Source organism: Parus major, chromosome 1 (genome assembly GCF_001522545.3).
Source record: "Parus major isolate Abel chromosome 1, Parus_major1.1, whole genome shotgun sequence".
In the NCBI taxonomy this organism is placed as follows: Eukaryota; Metazoa; Chordata; class Aves; order Passeriformes; family Paridae; genus Parus; species Parus major.
In genome coordinates, this window is record NC_031768.1 from 39,787,925 (window position 1) to 39,809,110 (window position 21,186).

The 21,186-nt window shown below is 41.5% G+C and overlaps 1 long non-coding RNA gene across 1 annotated transcript; it reads left to right on the forward strand.

Moving 5' to 3' along the window:
- The first annotated feature begins 17,189 nt into the window (after positions 1-17,189).
- On the forward strand, positions 17,190-17,686 carry LOC107200636. Its single transcript, XR_001519700.2, has 2 exons — positions 17,190-17,232; positions 17,483-17,686. It is a non-coding gene; the product is annotated as an uncharacterized LOC107200636 (long non-coding RNA).
- Positions 17,687-21,186: the final 3,500 nt, after the last annotated feature.

Consider the following 21,186-nt stretch of genomic DNA (forward strand, 5'->3'; position numbering starts at 1 on the left):
TATTATATATTATATATTGTATATTATATATTATATATTATATATTATATATTATATATTATATATTATATATTATATATTATATACAATAACTTGGATCTGCTTCCTGCTCACAAGCAAGTAACCTTCACCTGGGCCAAATACACTGCAAAGACTCTGGCCCATGCATTAATAACATAGAATCACAGAATCACAGAATTACTAGGTTGGAAGAGACCTTCAAGTTCATCGAGTCCAACCCAAATAAATGTCAGGGTGGAAGGATAGTAAGTTTATTGGATTGAGGTACAAATAATGAATGGCATCATAACAAAGTTTTTCTTATTAAAACCATAAATGAAAACAAAGCGATGGAAAAATTCTGAGCAGGCCATCAGAGGAGTATTTTTTTAAAGGCCAGGAGAAGAGCCCTTCCTGCCTTCCCTGGGGTAACAGCCTTCCTGGGGTTCCCATTGCCTCTTCCCCACAGGGAAAGGAGAGGCATTAGGCAACCCCCTGGTAAAAAGTCAGTCAGGCCCCACAGGAGGGATACTCAGGATTGGTGTGGGCCATCCAGGGGGGTGCTGAGAGGGGAAGATGCAGTTTGTCTGGTGAGAGAGGGAGGAAACCCAACCCTACTCCCAGGTGCCTGTCAAAGGACAAGTGGTGACACAGTCACTGGGGGCAGCAAGGAAAATGTCAGTGCTAAGTAATGAAATGGAATTTTCCCCATAAAGCACCACATAAGGGTGGCTAAGCTAAGTCCAGGAAAGTGGGGGATCCTTGGAGATTTCCCAAATTAGACCAGTGTTGGCTATTCCCATTCTCTGACAAAGTGGGTGGCACTGGCAGCTCCCTGGACCTTTGCTGTGCGTTGTCACTGAGCCATATCAGCTCAGAGATGTTCTGCCTTGGTAGAGATATGTTGTTAAAAATCCTGTGCCCTGCAGCAGCACGTCCCTGGGAAATACTGGAGCTGGCCTTACCGCCCATGCCTTCTCAGGGCCTGCTGGGTGTGAAGGTCAGAATATCCTATAAACTGCACAGTATCCACCAAACCTTTACCTCCTGCCAAGTCCACTTGCTCGTGACTGCAGGGGGAAACAAATGCGTGCCCTTGGCAGCCGTGCAGCTTTTGCTATGCCGTGGTACTTAATCACATGTGGAGCATAGGATGCAACAAGATTTTCTTCCCAGCCTCTGCTTTTTTGGTAGCTCTTTTAAAATTCTCTCCCCAGTCTTAGCACTCGTTTCACTCCTTGTCTGATTTTGGGAAATCTTTAGTGCGGCACTAACGCCACCTTTTAGTTTTCCTTTGTGAAACATCAGACTAAGTTTTTAACAGATGAAGTATTTGTGTCATACTTGTGGCTCTAAGTTCAGTGTTTAATTGTTTCTTTCAACAGAATCAAAAGCCTAGGTTGCACCATGGCAGTTTTCTACCATGTGCCTCTGGTGAAAAAATTTTCAGTGCTTTCCGTGTAGGCTTGGTGAATGAGGTTGACAGTTAAAACCAGATGGGAATATCTCTTTGGTAAACACTCTTTTTTACCTTAAAAATACTGCAGTATCAGCAGCCCACTGAAAATTGTTTTAAACCATGACACATAAAGTTCTCACAGTGTAAGAAAGGCATTAAACCCTAATACTGGGAATATCAGTTGCCACTGAAGAGTATGGTCAGCCATTCAATAAGTGATTTGAAAGCACTGACTGAAAATACCCAGCTGTCAGCATTAAAAGGTCATATACTCACTCCTTAAAAGACAGCAAACAACCAAAGAGTTAATTCCCTTCTAGCTGCACCTCTCTAATAGTTTCTCAATTTTTGAAATATTTTATTGACTTTCATTGACAGTGCCAGTCTTGGTCCTTGTTGAAAGGCAACCCATTTATTTTTAATTAGAAATGTTACCTGATCCTTGAACAGGGAAAATACTGCGAAAAAATTGCGTTTTCTGAAAAAATTATACACATATATTGTATATACATATCTTACTGATTTTCTAAACAATTATTTAGGCAAAGTCAGAGGAGAAGCACACTGAAATTTGACCAGAATATAGCCAAGAAGAGGCCTTTTGACATTTTGGTGTATATATATATAAATATATTTTTTTTTAACTTCACAATGATTAACTTTTGAAAAAAATATATTTTATTTTCAACACCACATATATTTTGCTTTGTGTTACCCTAAGGCTGCAGTGCATGTGTGCATGAGTCTCACTGTATAACTTATTTTTCCTTCAGCTGTCACACTCTCAGCAAGGTATGGAGCAGAATTTGGTAGATGACAGCAGATAAGGTAAGGCTGACTGCAAACATAAGAAAAAGTTCTTGCACTCATATCACTGGGAGCACAAACAAAGTTTGCAAAGAGAGAGGAAAAAGCCCTTTCCAGCAATTATTGTATTGTCCCTATGTAATGTGGGAGTTTTTCTTTTGAGGTTCTAGAAATGAATGATATTGTGGAAACTATTATTGTTAGATTTGGGTAATATTTTTTAGAGAAAACAGTTAACATGGCAAAAATGCTGAGTTTGTTTTTCCCCAAGCCAAAACCACTTTTCCCAGGTTTTTTTATCTGACATCAGAATCAGGCTGGAATGGGTAGCTATGGTCATAAGCATTGCAGACAAGTTTCTGCCACCCCCTGAGTGGGTGGCCAGCAAACTACAGTGCTCACTTGGGAGACAGGATAACGGGGTTTAACTTCTGGTACAGTCACCAAGGTTTTAAACCTGAATATCCTGCTTCTCGTGAGCACATTGTACCCTCCGTGTTATAAGAAAGAGAGGGTGGAGTGGGGAAAGCACCCTCAAACCCTGTTGTTGATGGCACAAGACCCTGAGTAACTGAGCCCAGCACTAGAGGATAAGCTTCACTGACACCCTTGCTGTGAGCTGCTGTTGAATGGAAAATTACTGTAAGTGGGAGATGGCACAGCCCAGCTGTTTTCATTAGTCTTCACTGCTATGTCCTAAAAGAGAGACACAAAGCTCAGGAATATTGTCTTTCAGAATGGTAAATATGTGTATAACTACTGTATGGCAGTCATAGAGGCTTTACAGTCCTTCATAATAGTTTCATTTTAAGAGGTATAAAAAAGGAAGCCCTTGCATGATAATTCATAATCACATATTTCATTCATAATATGTCTACAAAGCTCAGTTTTCCTGTCCTACCAAACTTCTGCTCACAGTAAGGAAAAGCGTGAGGCCGGCATAAGTCTCCCACATCTTTTGTTTGCCTGACAGGCATGTGGCTGTGCAATGAGCTGAAAATCAAAGGCTTTACATCAGAACAGCCATAATTTTTCTGAACCCTTCATAAAACATATAAGCCTTACAGAAATAATTCAAGTTTGAGTCTATGCTTCCAAAGGAGGTTTGTGGGTGTTTTGGTCTTTCGGGTTTTCCTTTGTTTTTCTTTTAAGGATGAAAACGTTACCACCTAGTGGCAAGGCTTCAGAACGTAGCATGAACCCAAAGCATCAAAATCAAAACTGGATCAAAAAACAGGTGTCCCGAGTTTCTGTGCTCAACAAAAAAAGAACAAGGTGAAAAATAATTATGAATTCAAACAGGCAGCAGAAAGCTGGTGCAGATATGTCAGCAGGGGGGTAAAATTCTGAAATTCTCAAGTCGAATCCTGTGGCTTGACAGCTGCAGCTGGTATATGCTGGTTGTAAATTTTCATCCCATCTGAACTGAACAAATTTGGCACATTCTGCAATTAACAAATAAATGTGAGATGAACCCTACAGTTAGGAGTTTGATCGCGTGTTGGGCTTTTGCACATGTACTATTCAGACCAGGATAATTAGGCTCCAGGTGATGTAAAGAAGAGCTGGTGCTGACAAGAGGTGCTGCAAAAGTGAAGTAGCAATCTCAGAAAGAAGTGAGTCTGGAAAAAGAGCAGCATGTGTCTGGTCTGAAGGCATAACCCAGCAGTGGGGAACCTGGAGGAGACCACGTAGCTTGCAGCCCATAATGCCCGAGACTGTTAATGAAGGGCAGCAGCCCAGCACGAACCAACCTGACTTACTGCTTGATCATCCTCAGTCAGCACCTCATCCCTGCTGGGATGGATGGTGACACTTTGTGATCACAGTGCTGGGGTCAGCCAGGGAGCGGGTGGCTCAGAAAGTACAGTAAATCTCTTGCTTCTTAAATAAGCCCCAGTTAATCCAGAGCCACTGCAGGTTGCTGTTCTCTGTGTCTCACCCATGAGAGCACCCTATTTCCAAATGATCCTTTTCAGCTAACTACTATTCCCGATTACTATGTATGGTTGAATTCATGAGGTTTCCCTTTATGTTACCTAAACCCTTAATTTAATTAGAGTTACACACTTGCCAACAATTTCGCTTTTTTTTTATGCTGACATACTGCCATGATTTTGCACTGTCTATGATTAGGTGAATGTAACTCATTAAGAGAAGATGTACATTGACTTCCTCTGGAAAAAAATTAAAGAATTTAATGACAGAGTTCTTAATAACACTGCTAATTTGAAAAATCTGGCATTTTTCAAAGACTTTTCTATAAACAAGCATTCATTGCTTGACTGATACCTCTGTTGGAGTGGGTATAGAGTGGGATTCAGAAGGAATGCGATCTGTGGCAGATGTGTATTTGTGAAATATCTCACCTTCAGCATCTCTCTCAAATGATGTCCCAGTTGTGCAATTCTTACATTCAGCTTTGCTCTTGAAACTGTATATCCACAGAAGACATTAATGATAAAGAAAATTGGTGTCACTTTTTGTAAACACCTTCTGGTCCTAGCAGTGAAACTCTAGGGATCCAGACACAAATGGAAGCATTTGTGCAATTAATTTATTAAAACAATGGATTTATTTTTTTTCTGGCAGGAAAATTATCTTATGTGGAAAACCTTTTGAAAGGCCATTATTTGAGAGAGCAACTGATTTTTATAGGAGACCACCAGCCAGATCTTTAGAGGAAGTCAGAAATTACAGTGACTTCCCTACCTTGTTAAAAAATGAAGTTTACTGTGATGTACAGTGAGAGATGTCCTCCCTGTGAAAACCATATTTCTTTTCAGGGTACCTGGTTCTTAACTTACTGAGAAAAAAGGCAAATAGTATAAATACAGGTACTCCCACAGGATGCAATTTTGCAGGCATTTTTCCTGTGCCTGGCACTGGTCTGATCTTCCAATGGACTGGGCTCAAAGGGACTCTGAGTATGTTACTAAAACCTAAGTGCGGTGCACTAACACCCTTGGTTGTAGGAACTTGTCTGCAGCCTTTTGAAAGCTCCAGCCCCCAGTGCTTGGGGGACAACTGTGATGAAGTGGCTGCACAGCTGCCAGAGAGCTGCTGAGCAGAAAGGAAAGCAGGCTTTGCCTGCATGGCCTGGGCCAGCAGTCTTCCTCTGTGAGACACTGTCACAGCATTTGTTCTTCACACGTAAGACGGATAGCCAAGAAATTCTCCTTTAGGCCCTCAGTACCCAAATTTAATATAAAGTTTCCATGGATTAATGTATCAAAATTGTGACTTGTGATTAGATTGGCATAGTTTAGCAGGCTCCCAAAACACATTTCAAAGACTAAGCTAAAACAAACCAATGAAACAAAAAAAAACCTGTACCAAAACCAGACAAGAAATATACACTTCATTAGGGATTCCATACACATTTCTTTAGGGACTAAGAACAAGACGTAGGTAAAATATCTTGTTTAGGAAGGAGAAGGCTCTGAGCATATTTTATTGTAGCCTTTGAATACTTACAGGGGGCTTATAAGAAGGCTGTAGAAAGGCTTTTTACAAGGGCATGCAGTGATAAGACAAGGGGCAATGGTTTTAAACCAAAGTGGGGTAGTTTAGATTAGATATTGGGAAGAAATTCTTTACTGTGAGGGTGGTGAGTCACTGGAACAGACACAGAGAAACTGTGGATGTCCCATGCCTCAGGTGTTCAAGGCCAGGCTGGATGGGGCTTTAAGTAACCTGGTCTGCTGAAAAGTGCCCCTGCTCACAGCAAGGGCAGGGGTGGAACTAGCTTATCTCTGAGAGTCCTTTCCAATCCAAGCCCATTCTATGATTCTATAAAAGTTATAATTCTCTATGTGGACATTTTCTTATCTCAAAATAAAGCTTTCACTCTGTAGCAATTATGATCAGTAGTCACTCTACCCTCACACCTAAACACTCTTAAGTAAGGAAACTACATTTCAGTAGAGAAACCAAGAGGTTGCCCAGGGAAGCTGTGGATGCCCCATCCCTGGAAACATTCAAGCACAGTTTGAATGGGGCTTTAAGTAACCCAAACTAGTTGAAGATGTCCTGGCTCATTGCAGGGGGTTGGGCTAGATGACCTTTAAAGGTCCCTTCCAACCCGAACTGTTCCAAGATTCTATATGTTAGGCAAGAGTGACATCTACTGTCTGTCAGCACCAGCAGCCCAGAGCAGATGCAGTGCTGTCCACTGGCCAATTCCTCACTGAGATGGACATAAGGACACTGTTTGAAGGAGTCTCAGCTCATTTCTGGCCTCAGGTCTTTAGGTTGTATTTTCAGTTAAAATGAACGAGAGACAGTATTTTAGTAAATATTATTCAATCACCCAGACTTCTGGTTGATGAACAAAAATGGAATTTGGAGCTGTAATTCCCAAGGCTAGGGCACACATGACGAAAGCAGTATGACTAGCAACTCAAAACTGACTGATCAAGAAGGTGGAAGCTCTCAATAATTGGGTGTGTGTAACCAGAAAGCCAAATTCTCTTTCATTTTGAAGAGGAATCTGCAGGGAATGAGAATCTGGGTTGTGAAATCAAACTTAAATCAAATACACTGAAGCATTTTGATGCTGACAAAGGATACAGCCTAATCTGTAAGCAGATCCCAGGGCCTCCCCATATGTACATGGTGTGCCCTTTGCCCTGTCCTACACTGAAACACCACAGTGCAGGCATGAAAAAAAAGCATTCCCATTAAAAACAAACCTGACAATTTGCTTATCAGAAATTAGATTAAACAGTAAAAATATTTTTCAGACCACAGGTCAAGTCAAATGAGCAATTTCAGGATACAATTTTCTGTCTAAATACAGGCTACTTTCTGCATGTGAATGCTCAGCATAACCAAACACACAGACATGCCCACAGCCGAAGATATCCAGATCCTAGGTATTAAGAAAGAATATAAAGGATTGCATAATATTGAGGACTAATAAAACAGAAAAATTAAGTTCTTTCAGCTAAAAATTTTGGTTTTGCAGCCTCATGAGAAACAGTGAGTGAACAGACAAACCCGGCTGGTAAACAGAACTCTTTAGCTGTGGAAAGGATTGGATGCTACACAGGGCAGCTTTGCTATAAGGTCTGTCTTTCCTGAAGCAGTAGGAGACTCAGATGTTTCTCATTCTTCAAATGATGTCTTAGTCTTACCCTTGACTTTTACAGCTTGCAGACTTCACAGGATCAAAAGATCCTGGAATCAAGCAGGTTGGCAGGGGCATCAGGAAGCCTCTGGTGCAATTGCCTGTTCCAAACACTAATTTCAGGCCAAGTTTCTCTGGACTGTGTCCAGCTGGGATTTGTAAATCTCCAGGGATGGTGCCTGCACAGCTTCTGTGGGTGGCCTGTTCTACCTCTTGGATGTCCTGGGGGAGAAAATATTTCCCTTACCATGATCTCCAAATGCTTCCAACAAAATTTGACTGTAAAACATTTTTTGGTTTTGGCCACAAAAAGGCAGTGATAGAGGCAATAAGAGAAGACACAAGCATTGTGAAACACCATTGGGTCTGTGGGCCAGCTGAGCATGCAAGATGAAGACTACACAGACACCAAGAATATGCAGACACCGGCAGACTGGCTCAAGCACTGCTTGGGATTAAGAAATGTTTCACAAGAGGTCATTAGTATGTCTAGATCTACCCCCTCATCTACTCTTCCACTGAACATTCTCAGTGTTTGGTAACTGTGCTGGACAAGGATGTCACATGCAAGACTTCTGTACTTGTCTTCCAGTGAAAGGACAAAAGGGCAAAGGCGATCCATGGAAATCTTAGCTTTTTGCCTGAGCTAATCTTCCCACAGCATGAGATCTTAAAGAAAGAAAAACACACCAAAGACTAACATTTCCTATCTTGTTGCACAAGGCCTCAAAAGTATTTTGGCATTCTTCAATGATTTTGTTGTTTTGCTCCAAGAAGCATTTACAAAGAATGTGGGAAAATAAATTGGGAACAAACTTATGTCTTTGCAATATACACCTGACTTGCAGAGCTGCCATGCACAGGAAGGGTGTGGGTCCATCCAGCATGCACCCATCTCCCCTGTGTGGTCCTGCAGTCACAGTGATACTCTCGATACTCTCATGCAAAGATGTTACACCAAGAGAAAGAAATAGAGGTGCTGGCATCCACCACATTTTAGCAGTCTGAGTTTCCCACTGAGTGCAGGAAGGAAGTGTTCAGCGCAGGAAGGGGAATGAATAGCCGGAAGAATACATGGTGTAGGTGCCTCAGTGGTGAAAACTGCTAAGCTGCCAATGCTCACAGGACATCTGCACCCTGGGAATTTTAGGCAGAATCAAAGGAAAAGGAAAGCTTTTGCCAAAGGAAAAACTATGGGTGTGAATGAAAATACATGCATGTGTTTTGTGCATGTTTTAAATCACCTTGATGACAACTCATGAATGTTAAGTCCTTAAAATCTCTCAACTGCAAGTATGAAACCTCTTTGTTGGAAAAAGAGGGGTGCAACACAGCAGGAAGGAAGCAAGTGGCCAATAAAGTCAGGTGATATTTACTGGGGGAGTCAAGGGCAATTACTATCTGATCTTCACTGATGCCCATAACACTTTTGAAAAGCTCGTATTAGTCAATGTGAAATCTGGCAATCTGACAGATTAACAGCTTTGAAGTCTTCAGTTATAACAGACCCAAAACATAATGACAGAGTAATTTCATAGTCATTTGTTGCACAGAATTAAAGTAGTCCAAAACTGTTTATAGGGAGATTACACAATGGGTCACGTGGAATTTGTGTAAAAATACAAGCTAAGGAATATCTAAATTTGAACAAAGAATATGAAATAACTTAATTATTTAAGAAAACCTCTTTCCAAGGAGAAAAAAGCAACCATGTTTTGCTAGGAATGACAGCAGGAGGATCCCATTTATTTTCTGACAGAAGGAGTCTAACAACTGAATCACCTTAAGATATTTACATTTTGGCTGCAAGCTGGAGACTACATAGCTCAGCACAGTCACACCTGAAAAGCAGGAGAGACACTTTGACAAGGGCTATGCTATGGAGGCTTTCCTTGCTGAATTCGTGTGACAGCAGTTGCTTTGCTGCACAACTTCACTGCTCTGTATGATAAAGGTGGGCAGAACAATACATGCTTTGTTCTATTGTTGCCAGTGCAGCATCAGCATGGGTTTTTTTGTGATTCTTAGACCCTATTAATTGCAGTTTTTCTCTCTGCTTTTTGTACTCTGGGTGATGGTTTCCTAGCCCAGTACATCTCTTTATATTCCTGTCTCTCCACCAGTAAGAGGTGGAGGGGAAGATTTTCTTAATTTTTAGATTTTTCAAGGCAACAGGGATACAAGGATCTCTCCTCCCATCTCTCCCCCATGGCAAGGCAGAAAGCGCCCAGCCTCATCAGGTGGTGCTCCAGTCACAGTAAGAAGGAGTACCTATGTGATCAGTGGATGAAGAGACAGAGAAGCAGGAAAGATTCACTGACTGCTGCAAGAGAATTTTAGGGCCTGGAAGGGTGGAGTGTGCAGAACAGTGCATCCTTGACACCCTCCACAGAATCCTGAGGTAGCTTGGGCAGAGCTGACTGGTGCACGCTCACAGGGGGTGCCTGGGGTGTCTGTGAGTCTGGTACTGTAGGCAGAGACATGGCTCCAGCCACGTTGTCAGAAATGCAGAAACCCAGCATAGAGGCTGAAGGACCTAATGTTCCACCTCACAAAGCCAGTGGCAGGAAGAAGAATAGGTAGAGAAGCCCAGATGCTATAACAGGATGCCTAAGAGACAAAACAATCAGGAAGAAGTATGAAAGGGGATTGGATTATTACATTAAAATATTTCCACAAAAACAAAACAGTAATTTTTAAATGGGCTTCTCTCTTCTTATAGCAGAGAAGCTATGAAGAACTTGAAAGGCTGAAAGTACAAACTAGAGAGTCATACTGAAGTCTAAATGTGATTTCAACTGTGGGAATTAGAACAAACTATCAAAGGAATAAGAGGATTTTCTCTTTCTCTCTCTCCAAATCAAAATTATCCTCCAAGTAATTACTAATAAAAAATCCCCATGCTTAATGGGGAAGTGATGGGAATTCAGAGCTAAAATCCTATGGCCTTGAGTGTACATGGTCTTGGGGAAACAATCTTTTAGACTGTGTTTTCTAGAACCTTTAAAGCATATGAATCTGTCCTGCAAAGTTGTCTGATGATACCATCTCGTGTTTCTCTGTGACTGTACTAATATTTATGCAAAAGACACTCAACACTGGTTCAAAAATTCCAAAGGTAAAGTACCATATTACTACAGGCAATTGTTTCATTAGCTACCCATCCTCACAAATATTTATGTTCTTCTCCACTGCCACCCTGGACATAATCTTAAGTTATGCTTCATGGCAGAAATCTCTTCCAATGAATGGGATCATGACTATTTCCTCTTTCTGTTTAAATATGCTCTCAAATAAACTTAATCAAAGAGAATCTCTAAAGCTCCAACGTTATGCAAGGCATGTCACAACATCTCCCAGTACCCCATTTATTCCTGAAGCTCTTTTTCAGCTATTCACATGTTTTCAAAATATTTTCCTGGACTACAAACACTAAATCCAAGATGAAGAATTCAAGTAATGATACCATTTTAACATAATTTGAATTGTAATGCCAGAACAATATCCAGTCTCATTCCAAAATACCATACCAGAGTGGAAAATTGTTTCTTAGACAATGAATAAAAAAATAATAAAAACCCTCTATCTCTTATACATTGACAGTAACTCATAAGAAAAATACAGAAAGTCCTTCGTCCAAGTGTATAAGGTGGGACTCCTGACATGAACAATAAACAGTGATTTCACCCCTTTCTGTAGACAATGGTGGTTCATAACAGTAATTACTCAGGCTTTTAGAAGTCCAAAAGCTCACTCTCAAGGCTGATGTTACATGATTTATACCAGAAAGAGTTAAGAAGACTAGATTGTTTATGACAAAAAGGCTGACAGTTGTTCATGTGAAAATGGCAAATATTGAAAGCATCAGGTAGAGAAACAGGACAATTATGCAATCATTTAAAAAGTTATATTTACTAAACAGTTTGAGCCTGATTCACCATCACATTATGCAGTACATAATTGCTCATATCTCCAGGTTCACATCTCTTATCATCATGAGAAAGTAAGTAATACCTTCAAATGAGATCTGGGATGAAGTTCAGTGTTGGAAAACATTCAAGTGTTTATTTCAGCCCCATCTAAACATTTCCCTGTCAAGATAATAACTTTCCTACCTGTTCAAAGAAGTTTGCAAATATTTAATTCAAAATCAAATCTGGAATGCTTGTGCTTTTGAAAGTGTTTTCTTTCCAAAAAAAAGAGAAGCCTGGAATCAGCTTAAAGATCATTGCTCTGAAACAAGGTGGAAGTCCACACAGACCGGCCAACACGAGTCAAAACCTTGTGAAGAGAAGATCAAGCAAAACATGCAAATACTGGCCCTAGAGGAGATCTCTGCAATCATAAAATCATAGATTATAAAATTACTTGTATTGGAAGGAACCTTTAGAGATCATCTAGTTCCAAATCCCCTGTCATGAGGACAACTCCCACTAGACCATCCTCATTCAACCTGGCTTTGACCACTTCCATGGATGGGGCATCCACAGCTTCTCCAGGCAACCTGTTCCAGTGTCTCACCACTTTCACAGTAAAGGATTTCTTCCTTAAAATCAATCTAAACCCTTCCCCTTTCAGTTAAAAGCCTTTCTCCCTTGTGCTATCACTGCCTCTCATAATAGGGTCACAGCAGGGTCATTGCAGCAAGAACTACACACTGGAAAATGGAGTCATCCCATAAAATCCTCAATGTCCCCACCACGGTTACACTGGCACCTCTAGGTGGGCCATGCTCCCTCCAATTCACTGTGCACCTGTTGTAAGACACACAAGAATAAGCACTTCTTCCATTCCAAAGGAAGAGGAGATTTGTGCCAGACCCTTCTTGAGAGCCAACCATCACATTCAAGGAAGTGCTGGTCCTTCTCCTGCTTTATTGCCTGTTTTTTTGGGATTATAAAATGCTCCAGATCACACAGAAGGCTGGGTATTTTTATTAACCATAATCAAAAGGAGCACATAGTTTGACATAAGCTTCTTCATTCATATAATCATGGAATAGTTAAGGTTGGAAAAGACATCCAAGGTTATGGAGTCCAACCTTTGATTGAACTCCACCGAGTTGACTAACTTAACACTAAGTGCCATATCCAGTTGTTTCTTGAGCATCTCCAGGGATGGTGCTCCTGCACTTCCCTGGGCAGCCCATTCCAACATCTAATCACCCCTTCAAATTCTTCCTAATGTCCAACCCAAACCTTGAAGCCCTTTCCTCTTGTCCTATCACTGGTTGCCTGGGAGAAGAGGCTGACTCCCACCTTGCTAAGGGCATCTGTAGAGCACAAGGCATAGAGGTTCTTTCAGGCAGCTGTACAGACTGATAAAGTCCCCCCTCAGTCTCCTTTTCTCCAGACTAAAAATCCCTAGCTCCCTCCATTACTCCTCACATGACTCAATATCTAGACCCCTCTGAGTAAGATTCATGTTCCTTCTCTGGACACGCTCCAGCTCCTCAATGTCTTCCTTGTAGTGAGCGGCCCAGAACTGGACACGGCACTTGAGGTGCGGCTTCAGCAGCGATGGGTACAGAGGAACAATCACTGCTCTGCTCCTGCTGCCCACAGTACTGCTGATACAGGCCAGAATGCCATTTGCCTCCTTGGCCAGTGGCACATTCTGGATCATGGTCAGCTGGCTCTTGACCAGCACCCCCAGATCCTTTTCTGCCAGGCGGTTTCCCAGCCACTCTTCCCTAAACCTGGAGTGCTGTGTGAGATTGTGGTGAATACAGTGCAAGGCCTGGCACCTGGCCACATTGAATCTTGACTTCAGCCCATCAATGCAGCCGCTCCAGATCTCTCTACAAAGCATTTCCTCTGACCTCTGGACAAGTCAGCAGAAACGAGCCATGTAACATGGTCAGGGTAGTTGTCTGTCATTCATGCAATCCTTTTCTCCATCAAAACCTGTCTCCAGCTGGGCTGTCCTCACAATCACATGGTCTTAAATATCTCTTCCAGCCACAAAACCCATTTGAGCCTCAGGTACACAGTCCTTGCTCTTCTCAGAGCCAGATCCACCCACCAGCAGTTCCCACCAGCCTCCCAGTTTGGAGAGCATGGGTACCTTTGTTGTCCTTGAGAGGCAAGGGTTTGGTCTCAGCTCACAGTATCCACCAAGCTCTCTGCAGAGGAGTTCCTGCCGGATCAAAACCCTGCTCTTTCCACATCTTTCCCCCCATTTCCCACCTCTTCTGTGCTCTGGGACTCAGAAGCTGGGTGCTCCATCAGACAGGCACTGAGCTGGTGCTGCCTCTCCCTGCCTGAGTGCTGCCAGCCTGCCTCCCTCACTGCAGGCTGGAAGCAACCCTAGCAAACCACTCGAGCCAAACTAGGCAGGTTACAGGCAGTCCCAGCTGATTTTGGGAGTGAGACAGGGTAGATCCCTATGTCCCAAGCAGGTGTTGGAGACCAGACAGAAGGACAGGTGACACCAGGACAGCCCTGCTAGTGGGAGCATGGCAGCTATTCTGCAGGTAGGGGAGAGGAGGCAGAGCTGCTCTCATTTAGCACTGTGGAGCCCATGCTGTTGACACCTAGCAGAAACCTGGGAACAGAGTCAGAATGTTCCCACAGCTTGCCTGATAGCCCATGGGGGCTTTCTCAGCTAGTCTCACAGCACAAACCTGTGGAATTTAAAACCAAACCCTGCCAGCTGGAGTAAGGTACTTAAGAAACCAGCTGTGAAGAAAAGGCAACACTAAGGGTTTATAGGTTAAATGCATTTTTATTTAAAGGTAGGTACTTGAAGGCAGGGCAAAATGGAAAAAGTTGAGCAAAGGGTTACAAGATGATGGAAGTATGGAACAAATTAAGCTTATCTGGGATGCATCCAATACTTGAGTTAAATCCACATGCTCTTTCTGCATGAAAATATCTCCTGAATTATAAAGGGTAAGAGAAGGAGGGCTCACATCTTGAGCCCTAAGTATATCATTTGTGTCATTTAAATCTAAGTCAGTTGAAGAGTTGAACACTGCGAGCCAAATTCTATTTAATTTATTCAACAACACATCTGTGTGAAATATAGTCCAATTACAGGCACTACGTTACTTTGCCATGGCTGCAGCCATTTGGCTTTTATTTCCAGCAGGCTGTAATTAAATTATCACAATGCAGAAGCAGACAAGTTTCCCTTATACGTGACTGCAATTAAAGACATGCAATCACAACATTTTTTAAAGTGACTCCAATCAATTGGTTACAGTAAAGAATACCATGTAATAAAGCAGTGACTCCACCATTAAGACTGAAAGAGGGTTTCTATTTCAATAATCTAGTTCCCTTCTAGTATGAGTTCTGCTTTTGGATAATTTATTTAAAGTTCATTATGTGTCTACAGCATATATCATTTGCCCTCAGCTTGGGCTGCAGAAGTGCCATTATGGCCAATTACTTAGTGTGATAAAATCTGCCACAGTACAAACTGTTCCTTAATTAGATTTAAGTTTTGTCTAAATTCTATTTGTGATTCAGACAGCAAAATAACAAGGCCAACAGCAAAGGCTCACTGTCTTCTTCCTTTGGTCCCTGCTGTAACCCTAGGGCAGTTCAGAACTGAAACTCCACACCCACGTGCTTTTCTTGCAATACTTGTACCCACTTTGTGTTCCCATAACCAGGGCTTGGGGTGTGGTCTGGCCTCTGAGGGAATTCCTTGACCTACATCCAGCCATAATATAGAGCACATGGATAGCAAAGGCTCCAAAAGTCCCTGAGGGCAAGTGGCTGCCAGGGATCACAGGGCTGAGTGCCACTGACGTGCTTTTTGGTGATCACAGGCATTTGCCTTCTGGCCTCTACGCTTTGCGGACAAAGTCTCATAAACCACAAAGGAAATGGTGTGGGGAGCAGCTCCCAGCCATGCCCTTCAGCTGCCTCAATAGCTGTGCACTGTGAACAGCAGGATGGACACAGCCCTGGTGCTCAGGGCACAGCACAGTTTACACAGGATGTGGCTGCTGCTGTCAGCCTGGGTAACCATTAACCACAGCTCCAAGTGTGTTTGGGAATGATGACATTGCTGCACAACTATAAAGCAGAACCACTGGATTTATCCAAACCACTCCTGCACCATCCCCAGCCATGACAGGAGTTTTAAAATTTTATCCATTAAAAACCACTGTTGGTTTTTGGCATATGTCTTTTCAAGCTCCCACTTCAATTTTCAAAATATTTTAAATATGTTTGAACCAAATGTACTATAAAAATTCAAATCCAAATCTTGCAACCTATATCTGTGAAGTCTCACAAATAAGGATAGAAGGAAGCTGCAGCAAGAAAATTCAGAGCGAAAAAAGAAATAGAAACAGTGGTTCAACAGGATCCATTTTAACAGATCCAGGCCACAGTAATTTGAGGACAGGCATCATCCTATAAGAAGTTGCATTCCTCTGGAAAAAAACTGTGCTAGACGTATTCATTTTCTTCCAGCAGAACATTTGGTCCATTTTAGAGGAGGGTACTTCTTCACAGAAAATGCATTTACTGAATGCCTTGTTAACAGTTACTTGCTCTGTGCATCAGTGGCCATCTATTTTCTGTTGTAGAGACTGTATACCAGGCTGTCTTTACATTCCTCAAATCCTGCTCATGTCCCATATTGTATCTTGCAATTGGCTGTTTTACAAAATAGGATGAATTTATTCTGATGTTTCAGAAAAGTTCTATCTAAGACTAATGTCAAAGCAAAGCACCATTTAAAAATTTAACAGGGATGGAAATTTACATAGCAGCTAATGACAAGACTAAAAATAACTTATTTCTTGGCAACATCAATCTTCTTAATGAACTAAAATAATGAAATATTCCTCTATCAGTGGTTTTCAAGAAGCAAGAAGAAAAATGTTAACAAAGTCCAGTAGCAAAAATAATGTGAAAACATTTCAATATCCACCCTGCTTTGGATTATTGGGGGTTTTTTCTTTGTTTTTGTGGGTGTTTTTGGTGTGTGGGTGATTTTTGGGGTTTTTTGGTTTTTTTGGTTTTTTTTTTCCTTAGCCAACAAGGCTGCAAATGCCTTTTTTAGAACAGTTGTGCTCTAGAAATTACCCTCTAAACTTTTGGTCAGTAGTTCAATACAACTAATCTGTCCTTCTTCTCCATTTGACCCCTGATGAGAGCAGAAAGTGAACTTTGTATACCAGGAGACACACACCAAACACTGTGAGCCAGGGAGCCCCTTATATTACGGCTTCATGTGCTTGCGTAGGCCCTTTCCAGAAAGATGTATTTTAAAAGAAAACTGGATCTATATAGATATGATAAAAGGCTTCTAGATCAAGATCAATTCTTATCAACACAACAAGGTCTTTCCTTACTCATACAAGTCACTTTAATAGGAGCACTGATGAGCAGCTGAAAGACCTTGTCCTGGGGTGACTTTATGATACTGGTATCCCCAATCGTCTGGTTTATGTTATATATTAAGTTCTGCACCTTTAAGACTGGCTTTGAGAGCAAGAGAGGGGGAAGAAGAAGCGCGCAGTGTGTTAAGGAAAACATCACTCCCCCACATCCCGGCTCTGGACTGTGGTGTCTGCAGCACGGACAGACAGCGGGACAGAGCTTCTCTCTGGCTTTTAGTTAGTTTTAGCTAGCTGAGGCAGAGGAGTTCCCTGAACCTTTGGTTTTTTCCAATTTTCTTGGATCTGTGCAAGCCTGCTCTGGACTGAACACCCAGCCTAACCCCGGGAGCTCAGGCCTGTGGCCCACCGGGGCCTGGGCCTCGGCACTTTCCAGCGCCGGAGGGACTGATAAGAACCTGAGCGAGCCGAGCTACACCACATGAAAAGGACTTTTCTTCCTAGACTTGCCATCCCATCGAACAACAAGAGGTTTTATTATTTAATATTATTCAATTTTCTGTTAAATAAACAGCTTTTTCCACTTCTCTCCAAGGAATTTTTTTTCTTCCTTTCCCAGACCAGTTGCTGGGGAGGGGCATTTCCCTGGGGAAATCCCCATTTGGAATTTTCCTCCCTAATTTGCCCTAAGCTAGGACAACCTGATTAAAAGATGTTTTTAATGAGATGTGAGGAGTCTTATCTGTCAGTGAACACTAAACTTTTCTCTCTTCTTTAACAGCTAAGGAGAAAAAATGAACACAACAAATGACATCACCCAGCAAGACACTGAAGATGATTCTCCCAGATGCACTGTGTGGAAATTGGTTCAAAGACTTTGTACCTCCACATTATGTATAACATGATCTTCCTGGTGGGGTTCCCAGAAAGTTTCAATCTCATTTGTCATTTGAAAGCTTTCATTAAAAGACTGCTCTTTATGTTATCAGTTCTAATATTGTTTGGAAAGTTTTTCTTCCATTCTTAGGCAACAGCTCAGGTTAACTACAGTTGTGTCCAGCCAGCTGTCACATGGAGAATAAATCCACTCTGCCTGCTGAGTCTCTTGACCACCGGCTGCACTCAACATGTGGCAACTTACCGCTTTATGTCAGGGTGGGAGACAACTTCCAGCAAGCCATGCTCTCTCCTTCAAGGTCTAAGTGGAGCAAATACATCCAGGACCAAGCAGCCCAGGAGCAAAAGCTACATGACCAAGTCAGAAATCACATTAAAGTTGTGAAGGAGTCCCTTGAAGTAAATTCCAGCAAACACAGGATGGCTTTGGTGCTCTCAGCTCCTGCAAAGACATCTGTGTTGGTATGATAGCCAGAAATGCAGCTGACTTTGCCCTCTAGCTGCCGCAGAGCACTTGTCAAAAGGCTGTCTTGGAAGCAGGCTTATATACACCTCTCTTAGCAACCAAAGAAAGAGGAGGAAAAAGACAAGATTGTAAGCCACCTTGAAGGTGGAATTTAAAATCATCTGGCCAGACTGTTCCCAAAGACATTTGGGAAACACAGGGTTCTCTAGCTCTGGGCTTTGCTATCGATTACAGAAATATGGAGAGCTTAGTCTGGACATGAGAACAACTTCCATTGATTTCAGTGTTGTCACTGATGTAGTGTTTTGCTTATTACAGCCTAAGTAAAACAGCAGATATTGTCACAGTTGCTGAAACCACTGAATTGCACACTTAGAAAGCTCCTAGATAAATCTATGTAATTATCTAGATAATATTTTACATATACATATATATATTTATATGATATTTTATATATATCTATCTAATTATCTTAGACAAATCAGATTTTTTTCAGATTGGATGGATCCAATGAACTTCATTATAGAGCACTGAGCAATTTAATGGCAAAATCTCAGAGCTGGCCTAGAGGAGAATGGGAAGACTAGGAGAGGAGAACATGGTAACTACAGGGATATATATATATGGAAAAATTAAGAAAAAAATAATTAAATCATATTAGTCTACAGAAGATGATTATAGATGACTAGCCTGTATGAACTTATCAGCTGTGTATAATCCCAGATCATTCTACAAATTAACAGGCTCATACGTGAAAGATAGGATGATGTCACATATCTTGATTCCAGAAGTTTTGACTATATGAGATGACTCTATTGTGTGTAAGCTAAGGAAACAGTCTGGAGGAAACTGTTTTTGCTAGTTCCAGAGTTTATGCTCAGAGTCAAGATATTAGTGATTTACTATCAGAGTAGGGGGAACCAGAGAAAGGGGACTTGACCAGTCTGTCCTTGGGTTCAGGTGTATTTAGTGTTTTCATTATCAAATTGGATGATGAAATAAAGTCTGGTTCTTATATTTATATATTTACATGAAGCTGAGAGGACAAAATATTAAGCAGTCAAATTGCAGCTATGATCTGCAGAGACACAGGCTGCTACTGAACAGTGACAGGTGCAAAGTTGCATATTCAAGTAGAAATAATGAATTGTGCAAGCACAAATGGAGAAAAAACTAAACCATTATTTAGGTTTCAGTTTTGTAGAGAAAGATCTGTGGTTACTGTGACTCATAGGCTGGACAGGAGCTGACAGTTTCAGTGGGCTGACAGTGTCTGCTGTGGCAGAAGAGCAGATGTGTAAATAAAAAATAGTGTTTATGACGCCTTGTGGATATTTAAAATACTTTCTTAAAGGACCATCCATCAGATATGTCTTTCAGAAGCACTGCCACAGGCCTTTTGACATGTTTTCTAGATTAATTTCTCTTCTTCTGCCCTGTTGTCAAAGGCCAAATTTTACAGGTTGCCAGTAGATAGTGATCAATCATGGTCAAGCTACCCAGTTTCACATATGCACGGTTAATTCAACCCCAAAAGTTGCACAACACAAGGTGATTCACACAAAATAAATCTTTTCTGACATAGATTCATAACATCCCAACTCTCCAACATGAGCAAAAGGTACAAACACACTGCACAAATCCTCTTCCACATCAGTGAAAGAACAAGATGTGTCTACCACTTACACATATACATCTGAAGGATTAAAAATTATCTTTTTCGCTCTCTCAGAGCATTTTTAATTCCTGTTCTCAGAAGCTTTTCCTTCTGAAGCCCAAGCCGAGCTTATCACACACAAGCAGAAGCTCTTCAATATAACTACATGTCCAATAGAAAATGAAGCAGCTGAAGGTAAAAATTGTAAAATGGAAGTTTTCGAGGGTTTCCATCTCTAACAGCAAAAGTGACAGTCTCCGTGACTTGGAGAGGGGCTACCTCTCTGCTCCTCCTCTCTTTGCTTAATATAGATGTTTGGTTACCTTCTTCCTATCTCACCAGCTCATCCACAGTGTTTCTACATTTAGTTTGGGCTAAACTATCTAATATTAAAGCGCTAAAGTAGATTAGGAGATGGTCCTGGAGCTGTAGTTCACTGGTGGGGAAAAAACCTCCAGGAGAAGGGCAGTCACGTCTCCCACTGGCATGCTGGGTCTGGAAAAGGAGAAAAGTTCAACCTTAACACAGACACTTCTAAAGGATTCAAGGACTGCTCAGGTGCTCTGCAGGACTGAGAGATCATTATCTCATGCAACTCATTCCTTTTGCTTACTGTGAAGCTCGATAGCTTCTATTTTTAGCTGCTGTTAAGTTTACTGCTGAAACAAGGATAAGTGCTTCAATTGCAGTAAACAGGAGACACTTTTCAAGCTCTGTACACAGTGTGACAATATAGCTACATAAATTACTACACTATTGCAGGCTAATTCACACCATAGCTATGCTCCAGTGAGCAGGCTTCTATCAGAAATCTCTGGTAGGCTTGTCTGCAAGGACAGTCATGACAGCTCAAGAACCAACCAGCAGGCTGCTCTCTGCCTGGGACTGCAGAGGGACCAGGAGAATAACTCTGCAAGGCAAACCACTCATGGGAATGTCAACTCTGATGACATTAAAGGTGAAACTTTGGAGCTGCCAACTGTTCTTGTAGACAAGTCAAACCTTACTCCTCACAGTGACTCATGAACAGATTACAGCAGAGGTATTTTCTACCTTTGTTTGTCCACAGAGGCAATCAACAATTTTTTCCCTTTTCTCCCCAGTTCATGTTTTCTCAAAAGAAATGAAAGCAAAAAGGCCTTCCTCATATTCAAACCTCCCAGAGAGCAGAAATACTGACAGTAATGTTCAGCATAAAAGAGAATTCACCAAATCTGTCCTAATCTGGCTGCTCTGCAGAACACCTAAGGAGAGAGCTGTGTAGCAGACTGCATGTAGCATCAAAATGAATAGCTGGGTAAAGAGCTAGTGGAGAGAAAGGCTAAAACAGCTTGGAAATGGTCTACTTTGACAATGTCTGTGTTGGATATTGCTCTGACAGAAGGCTTCACTTTTGTCCTGATGTAATGGTATATATATAAAAAATAATAATAAAAAAATAAAAATAAAAATAAAAATAAAAAAA